Here is a 21,691-nt window from a genome sequence, read left to right on the forward strand (position 1 = left end):
AATTCATAAACCCAATACAATCAGCTCCTCCATAAATGTGTCGATTTGCCTATAGTCCTATTGTGCGTTCCATACCAAATTGTAATCAACCTTTCCAAATCCTATGGGTTCTCCATTCATCTCCTTCACCCCGATGAATAGATTCAAATGTTGATGCTGTAGCTGTAATTATCCAGTGTTTCCAAGTGAAGTTTAGGAACTTGTGACTTGCACTGGGTGTGATAGAATTGCCGTCTTCAGTCAGTCCATGTTAATATCTTTATATTGATGGAGTAAATAAGGGGAAACTGATTCCAGTAGCAGACCGGTTAGTAACCAGCAAACACAGATTTAAGGTGATTGGTCAAAGAACCAGAAGTGACACGAAACTTTTTTCAGTGTTCTGATCTGGAATGCATTGCCTCATCGGGTGGTGGAAGCAGATTTAATAACTTTCAAAAGGAAATTGGATAAATACTTGAAGGGGGAAAGAGCAGGGGAGTAGGACTAATTGGATAGCTCTTTCAAAGAGGCAGCATCGGCACAATGGGCTGAATGGCTTCTTTCTGTGCTGTAATAGTTGGATATTATGATCTCTAAAGGCACTTTTGGGATATCAATGTCACCACATTTCATACGTTGTTGAGCCATAATTTTACGAGTCAGTGTGGATTATCTGGTAGCTTTGACTGCTGCATAGTTCGCACCTTTGAGGTGTAGTCACTGTTGTAAGGTAAGAAATGCGGCAGTCAATTTGCCTCCAGCAAGGACCCAAAAACAGCAATGAAATATTGACCTGATAATCTGTTTTAGTGATGTTAGTTGAGGGATAAATATTGGTCCAGGTATTGGGGAGAACTCCGCTGTTCTTCCTCGAAATAGTGCTGTGGGATATTTTACGTCCACCTGAGAGAGCAGATGAGGCCTCGATTTAATATCACATCCAAAAGACGGCACCTCCGACAGTACAGCACTCCCTTAGTCAGCCGAGATTATGTGCTCAAGTCTCTAGATGGTGACTTGAACCCTCAACCTTCTGACTCTGAGGTGAGAGTGCTGCCACTGAGCCACAGCTGACACAAATGGAGATGTTTGTGTGGGTGACATTGCATTCAGTAATCTTCACTGCCTCTCATTCTCGCTGAATATCCTGAATTTTACCAAACAACATTTCATGAGAATCAAAACTAAAAATGATGCATCCCACAATGCTTTGCCCAGTTGATGCCCCCATGCTGCCAATCCTCAGACACACCCATTCTCTATATTAGAACTGGGGACGATTCACACCATCCATGGGATGGAATTTCCATTTCTCTGACCAATGGATGGTTTGCAAATTCACTCAAGACAACTTGATTGCTTTGAATATTGTCTCAACATCACAATCACTAACAAGTAATAAACTTGACCAGATTATGAAAAGCCACTTCAGTGAAAATATCAAATTATTATCAAATAATTCAAAGTTATGATTCCAAGAGATTGAAACAAAGAGAAACTTTCAGATTTTTTTTTTCTTTTTTTTTCACTTTCAGATTTTTTTTTTCCTTTTTTTTTATTTTGTAAGGCCCCCCTTTTATAAGAAGGGGGTGTGGGGTGTGCTTAAATACTAAAACCAAACAAACCAAAACCAGTGTTCAAATTAAAATTTTATTCTCCTCGTCCAGGATACACTCCAGCCCCTGCGGTGCCCACCGGTCGTGGAAAGCCTCGAGCGTACCGGCAGACACCGCGTGCTCCATCTCCAGGGCCACCCGGGCGCGGAGCATTCCGCGGAAGAGAGGCAGACAGGCCGAACGACCGCCCCCACGGACCACGATCATCCTAGACCTGTGGATGGCCACCTTGGACAGGCCCAGGAGCAGGCCCACGAGAACGTCCACCGACCTGCCCGCTCCCCTCCTCACCGGGCGGCCAAAGATCAGGAGCGTGGGACTGAAATGCAGCCAGAACATGAGGAGCAGCCCCTTCAAATAATCAAACAGGGGCTGCAGTCTCGCACACCCCGTGAACAAATGCAACACGGACTCCTCCAGGCCGCAGAAATCACAAGCGGCCTGGGTGTACGTGAAATGGCGTAACCGCTGGTTGCAGGCGACTGCTCCGTGCAACACTCTCCACCCCAGATCCCCGATGGAACACGGGAGGATCCCTGAGTAGAGAGTCCCCCACTGGGAATCCCCGTCTCCGCCGGACGGCAGGATGGTACGCCAGGGCGTGTCCGGCCGAGAGACGAGGGCGAGGAAGTGGATGGTGTGCAGGAGCAGCCCGTACAGGAAATCCCTCCGCGCGGTGTGAAACGGCACGGAGGGAATTTCCGAGAGACGGCTCAAGTTGTGAGGCGCGGCCCCCCGAGGGAGGTTCCGGGGTTTGGCGCCGAGGAGGAACTCCGTCCGAACGGGGGTCAGGTCGGACGGGATGGCTCCGCACGCCTGAGCCGCCTCCACACCCCGAGTGGAGTCAGGGCCGAGCGCCGATTTCAACGCCTGGATGGCGATGGCCGCGTCCTCGGCACGCCACGAGGACATCCGTGCGGCGAGCGCCCACGGCTCCAACCAACCCGACCCACCGCCATCCAGGACGTCCCTGACTCTGGTCACCCGGCCACGGCCCTCCGCACCGACAGCCGCGAGTGGCCGAAGCCGATATCGCGGAGGAACGGATTCCCGAGCAGCGGCTCCTGCAGGACGGCCGCTACCCCTGACGGGCGAGAGCTCCGACCGGAGGCGACCATGTTCCAGACCCTGAGCAGATCCTGGTAAAAGACAGGAAGCTCCTGCAAAGACATGCGGCCGCCCACCAGCGAGACGAACAGGAGCTGCGTGTCGTAGTTCAGGCCGTGCAGCTGGCGGAAAAAATACGTCGCCAGCGCACGCCATCTAAGAGGACGCTCAACGTACAGGTATCGCCGCAGCGTCCGAAGGCGGAAAGTTGCCACCTGGGTGCGGACGCACAGCAGCCCCTGACCGCCCTCCCTAAGCGGGAGACTCAGGACCGCGGCAGCGACCCAGTGTATCCCTCTGGCCCAGAAGAAGTCGACGAACTTCCTCTGAATCTTGGCGACAAACTCGGGGGGTGGGGTCAAAGTGATCAACCGGTACCACAACATGGCGGCCACCAGCACACAGGGGTCGTGTGCTGGTTTATGACCAGCACACGACCCCTGTAGGATAACACTCGGAGCAGTCCTGTCCCGCGCGCCAGGCGAGCGGCGACCTTGACCTCCAGCTCTTCCCAGTTCGCCGGCCAGGCTTCCTCGGCAGGGCCGAGGTAGACTCCCAGGTACCGGAGGTGCGTGGTACTCCAGGCGAAAGGCCTGAGCTCCTCCGGCAGGGAGTCCACCTGCCACTGACCCACCAGAAAACTAGACGAAACTGGAGTGCATCCTGGATATCCACAGGTCCAGGATGCTCGCGGTCCGTGGGGGCGGGTGCTCGGCCTGTCTGCCTCTCTTTCGCGGGTTGCTCCGCGCCCGGGTGGCCCTGGAGATGGAGCACGCGGTGTCTGCCGGTACGCTTGAGGCTTTCCGCGACCGGTGGGCACCGCAGGGGCTGGAGTGCATCCTGGACGAGGAAAATAAAATTTTAATTTGATGCCTGATTTCGTTTTATTTGGTTTTTAGTACTTAAGCACACCCTACACCCCCCCCCACTTCTTATAAAAGGGGGGCCTAAAAAACACAAAAAAAAGAAAAAAAAAAGTGTGCTGGTTGGTGGGTAAAGTGATAGTTGAGTTATTTGGTATCATGGGGGATTTTGTAGTGAGAGGTTTGTTCCCGGTGCTGGTGTTAGTTGGAGTGGTTTGTTGCTCTGATATTTGGCAACAGTTTGTAGGCCAGAGATTTCCATGGAGAAGAGTAAAACCCACCCCTGTGCCCCAGAGAGTCCCTCCCCCTGTCCCTCCCTTTGGTTCCCATTTCAGTGTGTCTGAGGGGAGAAGTCTGTCTCCACTGCAGACTGTGATGGTGCAGTGTGGAGAGCAGAACCTGCTGGTGAGGGGAGACATGGATTTATTTAGAACCAGGCACCTGATTAAAGCTGCTGACCTGACCCTGGGGACAGCAGGTTATCGGCCAACTGGGATCTCCTCTCAGAACCACACTGTCCTCTTTGACTATGGGCTCCATGAATGTGGCAGCAGATTGCAGGTAATGTGATTCCTCAACTCTTGCTCCAATTTCACTGTGTGGATTACTGCCCACTCTGAACTCATTAACATCGGGGGAAACTCCAGCCACTGAGGAGATCCCTGAATGAAATCTGTGTATAAATTTTTGCCCACTGTGAAGTATCACCCTGTGTGAAACTACTTCTTTATGTTGACATGTCAATCTTCGCTTTATATTTAAAAAGAACTTCAACTTGTCACTGAGGGACTGCATCTTTCTTAAATGGGTCATTGCTGCTCTCGAACTCTGAGATTCAATTCTATTGACCTTGAACCTTCACCTGCATTTCTCCAAACCACTCTGTTCTTTTGTGCCTCAATTGATTTATCTTTTCCGTTCCTTCCTGTGGATATTCAGGCCTGTTGCCTCAACTTGTGGTCAATGAATGTTCAGTGTGGAAGTTCCTGTTGAGACTTCCCTTGAAAGATGAAACAAGTGGAATAATAATTGGGATACAGTGTATTAAAGGGGAACTCCACTTTTGGTTGTTACACCTGCCAATACCATTGATTCCACGGACACAGATGAGATTTAAAAGTGATGTTGTGTTTTGTGCTCCATATCAGGGGTAACTTGAGCCCCTTAAGGTGAAAGCTCTAATCTATATGGGAAAGAATGCTCATCAAATCTGGCAGTGCCAATCATTTCAGGGGTTTCTGACTGCAGGCCTGAAGTCCCCTGTCATAGAAGGTGGACTGAGCAGAGGAACAGAGGCTGCTCCAGGCAACTTCAACCAATGGTGGAGCTACTTCAATCATGTGTCATTGAGGAGCAGCTGAAACCCCTCAAACTGCTGCTTAACAGGGTAGGAAAATGACCAGAAATAGCTTTTGTTCAATGAGACCAGCTCTTCATTCCTTAACCTGATGTCTTTCAGATGGCTGGCGATTTCCTGGTCGACACCACCCACCTGAACCACACCCCAAATGCTCGTGGATCTGTTATTGTGAGAACTAATGGAGCAGTCATTCCCATTGAGTGCCACTATTTTAGGTAAGAATCTTTACTCTATTGCAAATAAGGTCTACAGCAGGTGCAGTTCTCTGAAGTTGTCCTGAAATTACTGTAGTGTCCTTTCAGGAAGGGCAATGTGAGCAGTGACCCTATCAAGCCCACCTGGATCCCATTCCGCTCTACCAAGTCTGGAGAAGGGCTTCTGTCATTCTCACTGCGTCTTATGAACGGTATGTGATGGGTGGATGGCGAGTGCTTTTCTGTCGTCTCCCACTGGGAGTTACACCCACTGTCTCCAACCCTTGTCCTCTTGTACTTCAGATGACTGGCTTACAGAGCGCACCTCGACTGTCTACTACCTGGGTGACCTCATTCACATTGAGGCCTCTGTTTCAATGACCAACCACATGCCCTTGAAGCTCTGCATTGACAGCTGTGCAGCGACATTGAGCCCAGACAAGGATTCCACCCCAAGATACAACATCATTGACTACCATGGGTAAGGAGCTCTCTGCTTTCTCCAGCTGGTTCTGTCTCAATCGGTTCACTAAATTCACTTTGTCCCTTTTTAAATCTTTCTTCAGTTGCCTCCTGGACAGCAAAGCTGAGGACTCCTTTTCAACCTTTGTGTTGCCAAGAGGTGAACGTGAGCTGGACGAACTCCAGTTTGATCTGGATGCGTTCCGCTTCTTTGGAGATGACCGTTCCTTGGTAAGAGGAAGCCAAACATTGGGTTCCCCATGTTGGGAGGAGGTCACTGAATAACAACTTGTATTGAATGTGTCCCTCAGATTTTCATCACCTGTCACCTGAAAGTTGCTGCAGTGGATCGGAGAGATTCCATGAACAAGGCTTGTACTTTCCAGAATATGGAAGTTCCCTCTCTCGTTCAGGGATGTGTTGATTGAAGGGTGATGGACAACCTGGTTGATAAACTGATTCTCTGGTTGAGCTGGACCCCATTGGAAGAATCGACCAATGACGTGTGTACCTGTTGTCATCTGGGCAACTGCAGTGCCACAAGGGATTTCCTCGTTGATTCCAGAGGAAGGAGGGATCTTGTATCTGGACCTGGTAGGACATTGATCCTCTTGATTGTTGGAGGTCACCCTTTACCCTCTAACTGGAATGTTTGATATTGCAGAGAGTGATGCTGAGTTGAAGTGGGAGGGTGAGGCCTCACTTGGACCCTTGGTCATTCTGGATCCTCATGTGACAGACCTGGCAACTGAGCCCCTTAATGATGTTGAGCAAAGGATGCAGGAGAGGTCTCCAGGTGGTGAGTTGGCCGACTACTAGTTTCCATTTTCCTCTCAGTATTTCCTTCACTAACCATTGGTTTCTTGTTGCTTTATAGGTGTGGCGTCTGAGGTGGTCCTGATCTTGGCCCTGACTGTGAGCGCTGTCTCTCTGATCTCTGCTTCTTTGATTGCCTTGTTCCTGAACAGGAAACACAAGCAAACCCAGTTTAACTAGTTATCAAATGACCAATAAAGCAGTGACCACTTGTATCTTCTAATGGCTGGTTGCTCATTTCTCATTGTCTCCAGTCAACGACACAATGAGTGCTCAATACCGTGTTAGTAACACACTGCACTCCTCCGTCAGTTCCTCCTGTTAGTGAAATGGGTTGAAATGGGTCCATGTAACTAGTGGCAGAATGGCTGGTAATAGTGTATCCAGGCCCAGTCCAGGGATGGCTGCAGCAATGGGTGAAGGCTTGCCAGGCCCTCATTGTGCAGGTCAATGAGCTCTGAAGGGACAGTGGGACTGGCCTGAAGTACTGGTGCCGGGTGGTTGACTGCCCAATCATTCCCTTGGTGCTCTGTGGCCATTGATCACTCGAATCCGCACATGGGCTCCAAACTCCTAAACTTTCCCATTTGGAGCTAATTGTCCAAACACCAATCGGATTGAAAGTGGGTGGACTTGAACTCTCTTCCAAGATTGAAGATCTCTGCCCCTGGTGTGAAGATCTTTGTTTTGTTGGGCTGGGGCTCCAAGTAAATTTCCAATGCTCAGTGTAAAGATTAATGTTCACAGGGGGCAATGTTGTGCTCATTGGGTACAGGCACAGAGTGCGAGGGACGGGGAGCCCAGCGGTTGTGATTTACCTCTGTTGGATTTGAATTTCACCTGTCTTCTCGTGAGCACAGACTGAAGTTTCGTTATCCTCAGCTTCCCCTCACGGCAGGCCCTCAGGATTGTATTGTAAGTAGTTAGTCCTATTTTTCAGATTACGTTATTGTTTATCATTCACTATATTTGAGGGGTGGCAATAGGAACAGGAGTTGGCCATTTAGCCCCTCGAGCCTGGTCCACCATTCAATGAGATCATGGTTGATTTGTGACATAACTCCATATACCTGCCTTAGTCATATCCCTTACATTTTTGATTAACAAAATTTTAACCTGAGATAATAGATTTAACAATTGAGCTAGCATCAACTGCCATTTGTGGAAGAGTCTTCCTAACTTCTCCCACTCGTTGTGTGTGGAAGTGTCTCTTAACTTCATTCCTGAAAGTCCTAATTCGAACTTCGAGGTTATGTCCCCTGGTCGTTAAACTGGCTGTGTCTTTATAACTTTACAGTGAATTGGGTACAATCCATGTCTGGGACAACCTTGCCTTTGAAATACTGAAATTTGTTAATAAAATGTTCTTCAGATTTAATAAGAGCATATTTGTTTATCTTTACTGAGCTGTGTTTTTCTTTTTGGTAAATCAGTCATTCAGGGGGTCTATTAAACAGGATGGGAGCTGTTAGCAGTAAACACCCTCGCTTCAGACAACATTCTTTGGCAGGTGGAAACCACTTCTCCATTTAAATCAAATCATAGTAATATTTTACTTGAGCTATAATCACTGAAGTTTAGTGTTTAAACATAGCAGGAGATCCAGGCTCGTTCTGTTGCAGTAGAATCACAATAAGTTAGTGGGAACTTTTAACAATAGCAATTCACTTCTGCTCACTACACACAAGGTGATTTTTCTTCCAGTGGAAACTGCAGTCAGACGGCCCCTCCTCACTTTCACTCTGAGCTTCCTCACACCATTGATGAATAATGTTAGGAAACATTAAACCCAATAGATGACAATACATTGTAGTGTAGTGTAGGGCCATCCTACCCTCTTCTGACTGTTGTCTGATTTACATGTAAACATTTCAGGGAGGCTTTACAAACTGGATATACTGGCCAGGAGAACTACTTTGGGGTATTTTTAAAATGTTGCAACAAAATACTATGGAGAAATGCTTCATGAATTCATTCTCAATGAAGCTTAGGATCTTACAGGACAGAAACAGGTGACTTTCCTCTCGCCCCCTCATCCAATTTAATGTTCCTCTGTTCCAAGGTGCCTCCACTATTATTCCCATTTAAAATAATTCATGGAGTCTGTGTGAACAACATTTTCGGGCAGAACTCTACATTGTCCCCTCCCGATAAAGATATTTTTTGAACCGTAGACATGTATCTTTTGCCATGTTACATTTGAACCTAGGGGTTATAGAATCATAGAAATTTACAGCACAGAAGGAGGCTATTCGGCCCATTGTCTGTGCCAGCTGAAAAAGCTATCCAGCCTAATCGCACTCTTGGTCTTGGTCCGCAGCCTTGCAGGTGACGGGACTTCAAGTGCGCATCCAAGTACTTATAAAAAGAGATGTTGGTTTCTGCCTCTACCACCCTTTCAGCGAGTCAGGTTCAAACCCACACCACCCTCTGGGTGAAAAAAATTATCCCCAGATCCCCTCGAATTCTTCCAATTATTTGAAATATATGCCCCCTGGTTATTGGCCTCTCTGCTAAGGGATATAGGAGCTTCATATTCTTTTTTTATTTGTTCATGGGATGTGGGTGTTACTGGCAAGGGCAGCATTTATTGCCCATCCCATTTGGCTTTGAGAAGGTGGGGGTGAGTTGCCGCCTTGAAGTGACGCAGTCCGCGTGGCCCCCAATAATTTTATACACCTCAATTAAATCCCCCATCAGCATCCTCTGTTTCAATGAAAACAACTCCAGCCGATCCAATCCTTCCTCATAGCTAAAATTCTCCACTCCTGGACCATCCTTGTAAATCTCCTCTGGACCCTCTCTGGTGCAATCCCATCTTTCCTGTAATGTGGTGACCTGAACTGGACACGGGTTAAATTTATTAGTCCGCCTGTTCCCACAGGTCCCAGTCGAGTTTCTTCATTCCTTTCCTTGGTTCAATCCGTCATTCACCGATTGGGTTTATGACCGGTCACCACCTCCTGTGATTTCCCCAATTGGCTGCCCCTCTTCTCAGAGATTCTCTCGCTCCACAGACCACCTGCACTCTGTCGGTTCCACCAATCCGGGAAGCTTCACCTGTGATTGGATGAACTCGGTGACCCGGGCCCGTCATGGCGGCCGAATCTCCCACAATGCAGAGCGGCAGAGAAAAGGCCCCATCTGTGAGACAGGCCGCGCTGCACTCTGGGAGAATGTTCGCACATGCGCACATCACCCGCCGGATCAGTGGCCGCTTCCTGTTGTGTCGCGAGACAAACTTTCCGTTTTTTCGGTTGAGAACGAGCGGTTTTTATTGTGACGGAAACTGACGTCACTTTTCCTTTGAATCGCGCGGTTTGATTTAAATAAACGGCGCACATGCGCAGTGTGGCGCGTCCCTCTTAAAGGGCCCTGGACCGGCCGAGAGTCCCCGAGCCCGGGGACAGGACCGAGAGACGGGCAATGGGATTAGAGCGGAGGGCGGCAGCACAAGTTGGTGAAACCGTTAAAACAGCATCCGGTTCCTTGGCTTAATAATCGAGAAATAGAGTACAAAGGCAAGGAAGTTATGTTAAACGTTTATAAATCATTGTTCAGGCCTCATCTGAAGTATTGTGTCCAATTCTGGGCACTATAACTTATTAAGGAGGTCAAGGTCTTGGAGAGGATGGAGAGGAGATTTACCAGAATTATACCAGGGATGGGGTTTAGTTGTGTGGAGAGACTCGAGAACCTGGGATTGTTCTGCTTCGAGCAATGAAGGTTAAGGGTAGAAGTAATCCACGTGTTCAAAATTAAGAGGGGTTTTGATCGAGTAAATAAGGAGAAACTTCACCCACTGGCGGGAGGGTCGGCAACCAACGGACGCAGATTTAAGATGATTGGCAAAAGAACTAGAAGGGAGATAAGGAGATTTTTTACACAGCGAATTGTTATGATCTGGAACGCACTGCCTCAAAGGATGGTGGAGCTCGATTCAATCGTAACTTTAAAAGGAGAATTGGATAAATACTTGAAAAGATAAAAATTACAAAGTTTATGGGTAAAGAGCACGGGAATGGGAGTAATCGGTTACATCCTTCAAAGAGCTGGCCACTGCAAGATGGGTCGAATGGCCTCCTGTGCTGTGAGATTCAAGGATTGTATATTTTCCATATATTTGTTTCTGTAAGAAGGACAATGACAGGCTGTCTGAGCAAAGCAGATGTTCAAAAGGTCCAAACGCACGAGGCATCAAAGAATCAGGCGTAGATTTCAGCCCAAAGATTTTTTTTCTGCTCCAGTCATCAGCACAACACAGACCTCTGAAACACAACCAGTCACTCCTTCCAATATCACAGAGCCAGAAACAGACCAGCTCTCAGTTTGCTTTCGAGTGAGTGCTGAACTCATCACATGGTGTCTGCACTAAACTGGCAATTAGAATCTCCTGATCACTTGGCTGTTTGTTAATACGGTAAAAAATCAGATTTCAACTGACCTGCCCTTTTCAATCCATTCATTGATCATTCACAGAGGCCCAAAGAGACCTCTCAGAGTGTCTGAATCAGCTGTACTAAAGATTATCCATTAGTTCTTAGCGATGAACGTGATGAAAACATATGTCGCTCGTTGATTTTGGTGTCAGAGGGTTAGATATTTATCTCACGGTGGGAGAGAGATGAATAAGATGAAATAAAGCGAGTGTCTGTGATAATGTTTGAATGACCGACACGAATCCGGAATTTGTACAATGCTGAATGTTTCAATTCACAATGTGGATTTCCAATGGATTCTCTGCAATGTTAACACAAATCCGTTTGTTCCACAGGAGATGGTCGTGGTTCTGGTCACAGGAAATGTACAAATTCAGAAAATGTATTGTCTTGAATTTCTATATACTTCCGTTCCCAGAACGAATAATTACAGACTCTCTGGGGTACATTTTCCGCTTGGTGATCTGGTGTAAAACTGGTCTTGCAGATTGACCGCTCGTTATTAAAACCACCTGGGGCAGGAATTCTTCCTGGACGGTACCGCCTGACGGCCGGTATCGCTCGCTGAAGCTTCCTCTTGATATTCAGTCAAGTCCCACTGAAGTCAAGGGAACTGAATATCAGGTGGGATGTGTGATGGGCGGCCTATCCGCAATCACCCACTTTGTGCTACAGCCCAAGACCATTCTGATTCCCATTGAAATGAACGGCAGGGAAATTCCCGCGGTTTGTATAAACGGCGGGCGGTCCGCCCACCAAATGACCTCCAGGCGGTGAAGACATATGTCGACATCTCCTCGTCACCGGGGCAGATTCGGTACTGGCGCTCTGGCATGAAACTGCCGTTGGCTCTGTGGGACTGGATAGACCCAGACCGACTAGAAGTGTACGGGGATATGCTTCTGGCAGACAGCATGTCAGAGTCCACGAGGAAAGGCATCATCACCCTCATCTCCAAGTGAAACTTTCTTACATCGCCTCTCAGGCAAGTTTATCCTTGCTTAGATAAGGAGACCAAAACTGTACACAGTACTCCAGGTGTGGTCTCACCAAAGCCCCGTACAATTGCAACAAGACTTCCTTACTCTTGTGTTCCAGCCCCCTTGCAATAAAGGCCAACATGCCATTTGCCTTCCTAATTGCTTGCTGTACCAACATGTTAACTTTCTGTGTTTCTTGCACCAGGACACCCAAGTCTCTCTGAACATGAATATTCAATAGTTGCTCACCATTTTAAAACATTTTGTTTTTCTATTCTTCCTATCAAAGTGAATAACCTCACATTTCCCCACATTATACTCCACCTGCCACCTTGTCCACTCACGTAACCTGTCTGTATCCCTTTGCAGACACTTTGTGTCCTCCTCACAGCTTACTTTCCCACGTAGCTGGCGTCAGAGATCTTTTTACACTCATATACATTGTAAATAGCTGAGGCCCAGTAAAGGCCGGTATCGCTCGCTGATAAGTCAAGGGTAAAATCCCTACGAGGACATTGGTCCCAGCCTTGTTGAGGTGCAACCCGTCCATCTTGTACAGGTCTTTAGTATTAATCAAAGTGCACAATGACGCCCCGGTGAAGCGAGTATCTCCCCACAGATACTACCTGACCTGCTGAGTGTTGCCAGCAGTTTCTGGGTTTATTTTTGAGCTTTCACGATAGCAGTTTTCCTGACAACCTGCAACTTGCCTCAAGGGCGCAGCTTCAAGCACAACATTCTTGTGCTCTTCTCACACACAAGATCGCACTTTACTTTCCGACACACGCGCTTTAAAATCTGCCGTTTCCGCACACAGCGTCCTGCGCCACGAGAATTTGAAAGACCTTCCTGTAATCGCTCCGTTTTCCCCACAGGCGCTCTTTACATTTATCCTCTACTCGATTCAATCACAGGTTTCAACAGAACTATTAAGATCAAGGCGGAACACTTCCGATCTTACTGCACCGCCCCAACTTGCCAAATGTGAACCTTTCAACCGCCATTCGCAGCTCTGGAGCGCTGCCCGTCGCTCACGCAACTCAACTGCTGAGAGAAAAGAGCCAACAAGCATCAAAACAAGAACCAGTTCTTCAGTTACCATCCCCTGGATCACAAGATTCCCCAAGTAAATTTCGTGAACAATCGGGCGGCTGTCTTTCCAGAGACCAGCCCTGCTTTCGTCGTGTTTGTCTGTCGAGCGATCACGCAGATCGAAATGTATCGACTGGTTTCAAGGCACAAATGAACATTGGTGTGAATGGGACATGTGCCCAATAGAAACAGCGGTCGGAGCAGAACAAACTGAAAGGCGTGCGATCGCGAAAGTGAATGTTAGAGTCGGCAATGGAGCAGGAAAGTGTCCATGAAATAGAAGGAGGGAAGTAAAGGCGGCCCATTGACTGTGGAAGGAAGAAAAAGCTGGGAGAAGAGGCGGGTTTGAACTGTGGAACATCAAGTACAGGCATGTGAGAGTGCTGGGATTTGACGGAATTAAAAGGTTTCACCAAAATAATATTATTTCTTGTGCGAAAGATTGATTTCTTGCTGCATTCTCTTAGCATATGTGGCAATGGAGAAAATCGGTAAATGTCACTCTGTGGAGACTCGGATTCGCACGGAGGTGACTGCGACCACAACGCAGAGTATTAACCACAAAACGATCACGACGAGGGACATCAGGTGTGGCAGTTGTGCCCGAACAACAGCAATGGCGCTGCTTCGAAAAGAAGGATTCTGAGCGATGAGGCCAAAACAACCAGCACCTCAAATTGTAGCAGCGGTGGGATTTAAACCCACGGCCCCACAGAGACTGGGACCTAAATTTAACGCTTTCGACCGCTCAGCCACACTACCATATCAGCTTTGCAACCTTTAGAATCTGGGAACTGGTGATTGAAAAGCGGCTTTCTTACTCTGACCTTTCAGTCCAAGACTTTTGCCTTGAAAGAATAAAATAAAAGGGCTTTCTTTGCACTGTTCATGCGACAAGGTGGCCGAGTGGTTACGGGAACGGGCTGCTAATCCACTGTGCTCTGCACCCATGGTTTTGTATCCCACCCGCGCCATTATTGTATTTTTTTAATCGTTCATGGGATGTGGGCGTCGCTGGCAAGGCCACCATTTATTGCCCATCCCTAATTGCCCTTGAGAAGGTGGTGGTGAGCCGCCTTCTTGAACCGTTGCAGTCCGTGTGGTGAAGGTTCTCCCAATGTGCTGTTAGGTAGGGAGTTCCAGGTTTTTGTCTGAGCAACGCTGAAGGAACGGTGATATATTTCCAAGTCGGGATGGTGTGTCACTTGGAGGGGAACGTGCAGGTGGTGTTGATCCCATGTGCCTGCTGCCCTTGTCGTTCTAGCTGTTAGACGTTGCGGGTTTGGTAGGTGCTGTCGAAGAAGCCTTGGCGAGTTGCTGCAGTGCATCCTGTGGATGGTACACACTGCAGCCACGGTGCGCCGGTGGTGAAGGGAGTGAATGTTTCGGGTGGTGGATGGGATGCCAATCAAGTGGGCTACTTTGTCCTGGATGGTGCCGACCTTCTTGAATGTTGTTGGAGCTGCACTCATCCAGGCAAGTGGAGAGTATTCCATCACACTCCTTACTTGTGCCTCGCAGATGGTGGAAAGGCTTTGGGGAGTCCAGAGGTGGGTCACTCACCACAGAATACCCAGCTTCTGGCCTACTCTTGTAGCCACAGTATTTATATGGCTGGTCCAGTTAAGTTTCTGGTCAATGGTGACCCCCAGGATGTTGATGGTGGGGGATTCGGCGATAGTAATGCCATTGAATGTCAAGGGGAGGTGTTTAGACTCTCTCTTGTTGGAGATTGTCATTGCCTGGCAATTGTCTGGCGTCAATATTACTTGCCACTTATAAGCCCAAGCCTGGATGTTGTCCAGCTTTTGCTGCATGTGGGCACTGACTGCATCTTATCTGTGGGGTTGCGAGTGGAACTGATCACTGCGCAATCGTCAGCAAAGATCCCCATTTCTGACCGAATGATGGGGGAAAGGTCATTGATGAAGCAGCTGAAGATGGTTGGGCCAAAGACACTGCCCTGAGGAACTCCAGCAGCAATGTCCTGGGGCTGAGATGATTGGCCTCCAACAACCACTCCATCTTCTTTTGTGCTCGGTATGACTCCAGCCACTGGAGAGTTTTCCACTGGAGCGGCAGCTGAACGGATGGTCTCAATCTTTGTGACAGAATAGTCCAGGAGCTCCTTGCAATTTTTTTGGTGAGGGTGGAAGAGGCAGGGGGTGCAAGAAGACGGTTTGCAGTCGAGAAGAGATACAGGGGATATCTTTGGATTCCAGGATGATCATGGAATAGTGAGCAGTTTTCTGTCTCACTCTGTTCAGAGAGAAAGAGACAGAGACCTACGCAGGAAACATAGAAACTATGAGGCACATACACAGACAAACAGACACACAGAAACAGACACACATACACATGGAGTGACTCAGAAATACAGAGATACAGAACATGGATAATTTGGCTGATTTTTGTTCGATTTCTGTCGTAGATTTCGTGAAATCTTGCAGATCAATTAAAATGAGCATAAAACTCGCGGTGTTCAACATCGTGGAATTTCAATTCACTTTAGAATTATTAATTCGACAAGGAACTTGTTGAATTTTGAAACGCAGAGATGAAACGGGTTGATGAATGACGGGATCTGAAGTCTGTCAGATTTGAACCTGCGCGGGGGAAATGAATGAATTTCGAATCTGTCACCTTCATCACCAGTTAGCAAAAATCACAATTGCTCTACATCCAGTCCTCAAATAGTCTCCGTACAATAATATTCTGAAAGTGACAATCACCTGTTTTTTTGCTCTGCAGTTTTTGTTCAGGAAGAAGCTCGGCGAAGACATAAAATTAAAAGTTGGCGTCTGATAAATGCTTCCTCCCCGTCGGGGAATTTAACCCCGGACTAAGGCGGGGCAACTCACCACGAGAAGAGTGAAAGAAAGAACGAAAGAAAGACAGAGTCAGTTGTCGTTGTCTAACAAAGAGAAGGAAATGTAAAAGGTTCTTTCAAGAGTGGCCCGTGGAAAATGAAACAAACTATCATCAAATAAATAGTTAAAAGAAATGCACTGATACATGAAGCATGTCTAACACCATCTGGGATGGGTGCACGGTCAATGTAACAACTCCTCGTTAGTATAGTGGTGAGTATCCCCGCCTGTTACGCTGGCGACCGGGGTTCAATTCCCCGACGAGGAGATTAAACTTTCGCCGCCTTCAAAAGCTTTTATCTCCAATATTGGATGCGGAATATACAGTGAAAAACTGACTCGGAGTATCCCACTTTCCCCAATTTAATTTCACTGATATTCCAGCGGTTTTAAAATCTGGTCTCAGCGTCACTCTTCACCTCGATGTTCGACTGGCTTCTGTGATGGTGGGGATTTCGGGAGGAGGCCGAGATGGATCATCCACTCGGCACTTCTGGCTGAAGACGGTTTCTAAAACTTTGCACTCACGTGCTGGGCTTTACCATCATTGAGGATGGGGATGTTCATAGAGCCTCTTCCCGTTAGTTGTTTAATTATCCACCATCATTCACAAATGGGTGTGGCAGGACTGCAGAGCTTTGATCTGATCCGTTGTTTGTGGGATCGCTAAGCTCTATCAACAGCATGCTGCTTCCACTGTTTGTCAAGTAGTCCTGTGTTACTTTCAGGTTATTGGTGTGTTTATGTAGCTAGGAATGTGTGTGTTTGTGTATGTGTGAATATGTCTATGTCTGTCTCACTTGTTATATGCGTTTCTGAGTTTCTATCTGTCACTTTTTCCCTGCTCCCCAAATAATCTTTCTCTGGACCTTGACTAATAAAGAGATAGAAAGTAAGTCTTCTTTCAACAGTGGCATGTGGAAAGTTAAACAAATTGTCATCAAAGAAGTTGTTAAAATAGATTCACTGAAACGTGCATCCTTTTCATTGCTGGATGTAAGATCTTTCATGTCTGCGCCTGTTCCGAGACCTGTCTCTCTCTGTTTCGGGCTGGTGACAGCGCGATTCTGCGTTTTATTTCTTGCCCATCATTGCGGTTCTCACATCGAGCTGAAGCGTGAGGCAGAGAGCAGATATTTAAAATCGCTGTGAAATCAATTTGTGGAAGTGGGAAAGGCCGAGTCAGTTTTTCATTGTATTTTCAACATCCAATAGTTCAGATAAATAAAAGTGAAGCTTTGAAAGCAGCAATAACCTCCTCGTCAGGGAATTGAACCCCGGTCTCCCGCGTGACAGGCGGGGATACTCACCACTATACTAACGAGGAATTAGTACAGACATTTACCTTATATTCACCAAAGATGCTTCACTTTTCAGTGAATCTGTTTGAACTGTTCATTTGATGACAGTTTGTTTAACTTTCCACGAACCACTGTTGAAAGAAAAATTACCGACCACTTTTGCATCACATGTTGGATCATGATGTGGGTAACGCGGGAGAGAGTGAGACAGATCTTCTCAGGAAAATATAGAAAATATGAGGCACATACACAGACAGACACACAGACACACAGAAACAGACACACATGCACATGGATTGACTCAGAAATACTGAGAGTCAGAATATGGATAATTTGGCTGATTTTTGTTCTATTTCTGTCGTAGATTTCGTGAAATCTTGCAGATCAATTAAAATGAGCATAAAACTCGAGGTACTCAATGCTGTGGAATTTTAATTCACTTAAGAATTATTAATTCGACAAGAAACTTGTTGAATTTTGAAACGCAGAGATGAAACAGGTTGATGAATTCTGTCAGATTTGAACCAATGAATGAATTTCTAATCTGTCACCTTCATCACCAGTTAGTAAAAATCACAATTGCTCTGCATCCAGTCCTCAAATAGTCTCCGTACAATAATATTCTGAAAGTGACAATCACCTGTTTTTTTGCTCTGCAGTTTTTGTTCAGGAAGAAGCTCGGCGAAGACATAAAATTAAAAGTTGGCGTCTGATAAATGCTTCCTCCCCGTCGGGGAATTAAACCCCGGACTAAGGCGGGGCAACTCACCACGATAAGAGAGACAGAAAGAACGAAAGAAAGACAGAGTCAGTTGTGGTTGTCTAACAAAGAGAAGGAAATGTAAAAGGTTCCTTCAGGAGTGGCCCGTGGAAAATGAAACAAACTGTCATCAAATAAATAGTTAAAAGAAATGCACTGATACATGAAGCATGTCTAACACCATCTGGGATGAGTGCACGGTCAATGTAGCAGCTCCTCGTTAATATAGTGGTGAGTATCCCCGCCTGTCACGCGGGAGACCGGGGTTCAATTCCCCGACGAGGAGATTAAACTTTCGCCGCCTTCAAAAGCTTTTATCTCCAATATTGGATGCGGAATATACAGTGAAAAACTGACTCGGAGTATCCCACTTTCCCCAATTTAATTTCACTGATATTCCAGCGGTTTTAAAATCTGGTCTCAGCGTCACTCTTCACCTCGATGTTCGACTGGCTTCTGTGATGGTGGGGATTTCGGGAGGAGGCCGAGATGGATCATCCACTCGGCACTTCTGGCTGAAGACGGTTTCTAAAACTTTGCACTCACGTGCTGGGCTTTACCATCATTGAGGATGGGGATGTTCATAGAGCCTCTTCCCGTTAGTTGTTTAATTATCCACCATCATTCACAAATGGGTGTGGCAGGACTGCAGAGCTTTGATCTGATCCGTTGTTTGTGGGATCGCTAAGCTCTATCAACAGCATGCTGCTTCCACTGTTTGTCAAGTAGTCCTGTGTTACTTTCAGGTTATTGGTGTGTTTATGTAGCTAGGAATGTGTGTGTTTGTGTATGTGTGAATATGTCTATGTCTGTCTCACTTGTTATATGCGTTTCTGAGTTTCTATCTGTCACTTTTTCCCTGCTCCCCAAATAATCTTTCTCTGGACCTTGACTAATAAAGAGATAGAAAGTAAGTCTTCTTTCAACAGTGGCATGTGGAAAGTTAAACAAATTGTCATCAAAGAAGTTGTTAAAATAGATTCACTGAAACGTGCATCCTTTTCATTGCTGGATGTAAGATCTTTCATGTCTGCGCCTGTTCCGAGACCTGTCTCTCTCTGTTTCGGGCTGGTGACAGCGCGATTCTGCGTTTTATTTCTTGCCCATCATTGCGGTTCTCACATCGAGCTGAAGCGTGAGGCAGAGAGCAGATATTTAAAATCGCTGTGAAATCAATTTGTGGAAGTGGGAAAGGCCGAGTCAGTTTTTCATTGTATTTTCAACATCCAATAGTTCAGATAAATAAAAGTGAAGCTTTGAAAGCAGCAATAACCTCCTCGTCAGGGAATTGAACCCCAGTCTCCCGCGTGACAGGCGGGGATACTCACCACTATACTAACGAGGAATTAGTACAGACATTTACCTTATATTCACCAAAGATGCTTCACTTTTCAGTGAATCTGTTTGAACTGTTCATTTGATGACAGTTTGTTTAACTTTCCACGAACCACTGTTGAAAGAAAAATTACCGACCACTTTTGCATCACATGTTGGATCATGATGTGGGTAACGCGGGAGAGAGTGAGACAGAAAGAGACAGATCTTCTCAGGAAAATATAGAAAATATGAGGCACATACACAGACAGACACACAGACACACAGAAACAGACACACATGCACATGGATTGACTCAGAAATACTGAGAGTCAGAATATGGATAATTTGGCTGATTTTTGTTCTATTTCTGTCGTAGATTTCGTGAAATCTTGCAGATCAATTAAAATGAGCATAAAACTCGAGGTACTCAATGCTGTGGAATTTTAATTCACTTAAGAATTATTAATTCGACAAGAAACTTGTTGAATTTTGAAACGCAGAGATGAAACAGGTTGATGAATTCTGTCAGATTTGAACCAATGAATGAATTTCTAATCTGTCACCTTCATCACCAGTTAGTAAAAATCACAATTGCTCTGCATCCAGTCCTCAAATAGTCTCCGTACAATAATATTCTGAAAGTGACAATCACCTGTTTTTTTGCTCTGCAGTTTTTGTTCAGGAAGAAGCTCGGCGAAGACATAAAATTAAAAGTTGGCGTCTGATAAATGCTTCCTCCCCGTCGGGGAATTAAACCCCGGACTAAGGCGGGGCAACTCACCACGATAAGAGAGACAGAAAGAACGAAAGAAAGACAGAGTCAGTTGTGGTTGTCTAACAAAGAGAAGGAAATGTAAAAGGTTCCTTCAGGAGTGGCCCGTGGAAAATGAAACAAACTGTCATCAAATAAATAGTTAAAAGAAATGCACTGATACATGAAGCATGTCTAACACCATCTGGGATGAGTGCACGGTCAATGTAGCAGCTCCTCGTTAATATAGTGGTGAGTATCCCCGCCTGTCACGCGGGAGACCGGGGTTCAATTCCCCGACGAGGAGATTAAACTTTCGCCGCCTTCAAAAGCTTTTATCTCCAATATTGGATGCGGAATATACAGTGAAAAACTGACTCGGAGTATCCCACTTTCCCCAATTTAATTTCACTGATATTCCAGCGGTTTTAAAATCTGGTCTCAGCGTCACTCTTCACCTCGATGTTCGACTGGCTTCTGTGATGGTGGGGATTTCGGGAGGAGGCCGAGATGGATCATCCACTCGGCACTTCTGGCTGAAGACGGTTTCTAAAACTTTGCACTCACGTGCTGGGCTTTACCATCATTGAGGATGGGGATGTTCATAGAGCCTCTTCCCGTTAGTTGTTTAATTATCCACCATCATTCACAAATGGGTGTGGCAGGACTGCAGAGCTTTGATCTGATCCGTTGTTTGTGGGATCGCTAAGCTCTATCAACAGCATGCTGCTTCCACTGTTTGTCAAGTAGTCCTGTGTTACTTTCAGGTTATTGGTGTGTTTATGTAGCTAGGAATGTGTGTGTTTGTGTATGTGTGAATATGTCTATGTCTGTCTCACTTGTTATATGCGTTTCTGAGTTTCTATCTGTCACTTTTTCCCTGCTCCCCAAATAATCTTTCTCTGGACCTTGACTAATAAAGAGATAGAAAGTAAGTCTTCTTTCAACAGTGGCATGTGGAAAGTTAAACAAATTGTCATCAAAGAAGTTGTTAAAATAGATTCACTGAAACGTGCATCCTTTTCATTGCTGGATGTAAGATCTTTCATGTCTGCGCCTGTTCCGAGACCTGTCTCTCTCTGTTTCGGGCTGGTGACAGCGCGATTCTGCGTTTTATTTCTTGCCCATCATTGCGGTTCTCACATCGAGCTGAAGCGTGAGGCAGAGAGCAGATATTTAAAATCGCTGTGAAATCAATTTGTGGAAGTGGGAAAGGCCGAGTCAGTTTTTCATTGTATTTTCAACATCCAATAGTTCAGATAAATAAAAGTGAAGCTTTGAAAGCAGCAATAACCTCCTCGTCAGGGAATTGAACCCCAGTCTCCCGCGTGACAGGCGGGGATACTCACCACTATACTAACGAGGAATTAGTACAGACATTTACCTTATATTCACCAAAGATGCTTCACTTTTCAGTGAATCTGTTTGAACTGTTCATTTGATGACAGTTTGTTTAACTTTCCACGAACCACTGTTGAAAGAAAAATTACCGACCACTTTTGCATCACATGTTGGATCATGATGTGGGTAACGCGGGAGAGAGTGAGACAGAAAGAGACAGATCTTCTCAGGAAAATATAGAAAATATGAGGCACATACACAGACAGACACACAGACACACAGAAACAGACACACATGCACATGGATTGACTCAGAAATACTGAGAGTCAGAATATGGATAATTTGGCTGATTTTTGTTCTATTTCTGTCGTAGATTTCGTGAAATCTTGCAGATCAATTAAAATGAGCATAAAACTCGAGGTACTCAATGCTGTGGAATT

General features: G+C 46.2%; 4 non-coding genes across 4 annotated transcripts; 3 read left to right on the forward strand and 1 right to left on the reverse strand.

Annotated features, from left to right (window-relative positions):
* The first annotated feature begins 15,977 nt into the window (after positions 1-15,977).
* On the forward strand, positions 15,978-16,049 carry trnan-guu (transfer RNA asparagine (anticodon GUU)). Its single transcript has one exon. It is a non-coding gene; the product is annotated as a tRNA-Asn (tRNA).
* A 987-nt stretch (positions 16,050-17,036) lies between these two features.
* trnad-guc (transfer RNA aspartic acid (anticodon GUC)) lies at positions 17,037-17,108 on the reverse strand. The gene has a single exon. It is a non-coding gene; the product is annotated as a tRNA-Asp (tRNA).
* A 948-nt stretch (positions 17,109-18,056) lies between these two features.
* On the forward strand, positions 18,057-18,128 carry trnad-guc (transfer RNA aspartic acid (anticodon GUC)). The gene has a single exon. It is a non-coding gene; the product is annotated as a tRNA-Asp (tRNA).
* Positions 18,129-20,145: 2,017 nt separating this feature from the next.
* On the forward strand, positions 20,146-20,217 carry trnad-guc (transfer RNA aspartic acid (anticodon GUC)). Its single transcript has one exon. It is a non-coding gene; the product is annotated as a tRNA-Asp (tRNA).
* Positions 20,218-21,691: the final 1,474 nt, after the last annotated feature.

The sequence above is a fragment of the Heptranchias perlo genome, chromosome 35 (assembly GCF_035084215.1).
Source record: "Heptranchias perlo isolate sHepPer1 chromosome 35, sHepPer1.hap1, whole genome shotgun sequence".
NCBI classification, from domain to species: Eukaryota; Metazoa; Chordata; class Chondrichthyes; order Hexanchiformes; family Hexanchidae; genus Heptranchias; species Heptranchias perlo.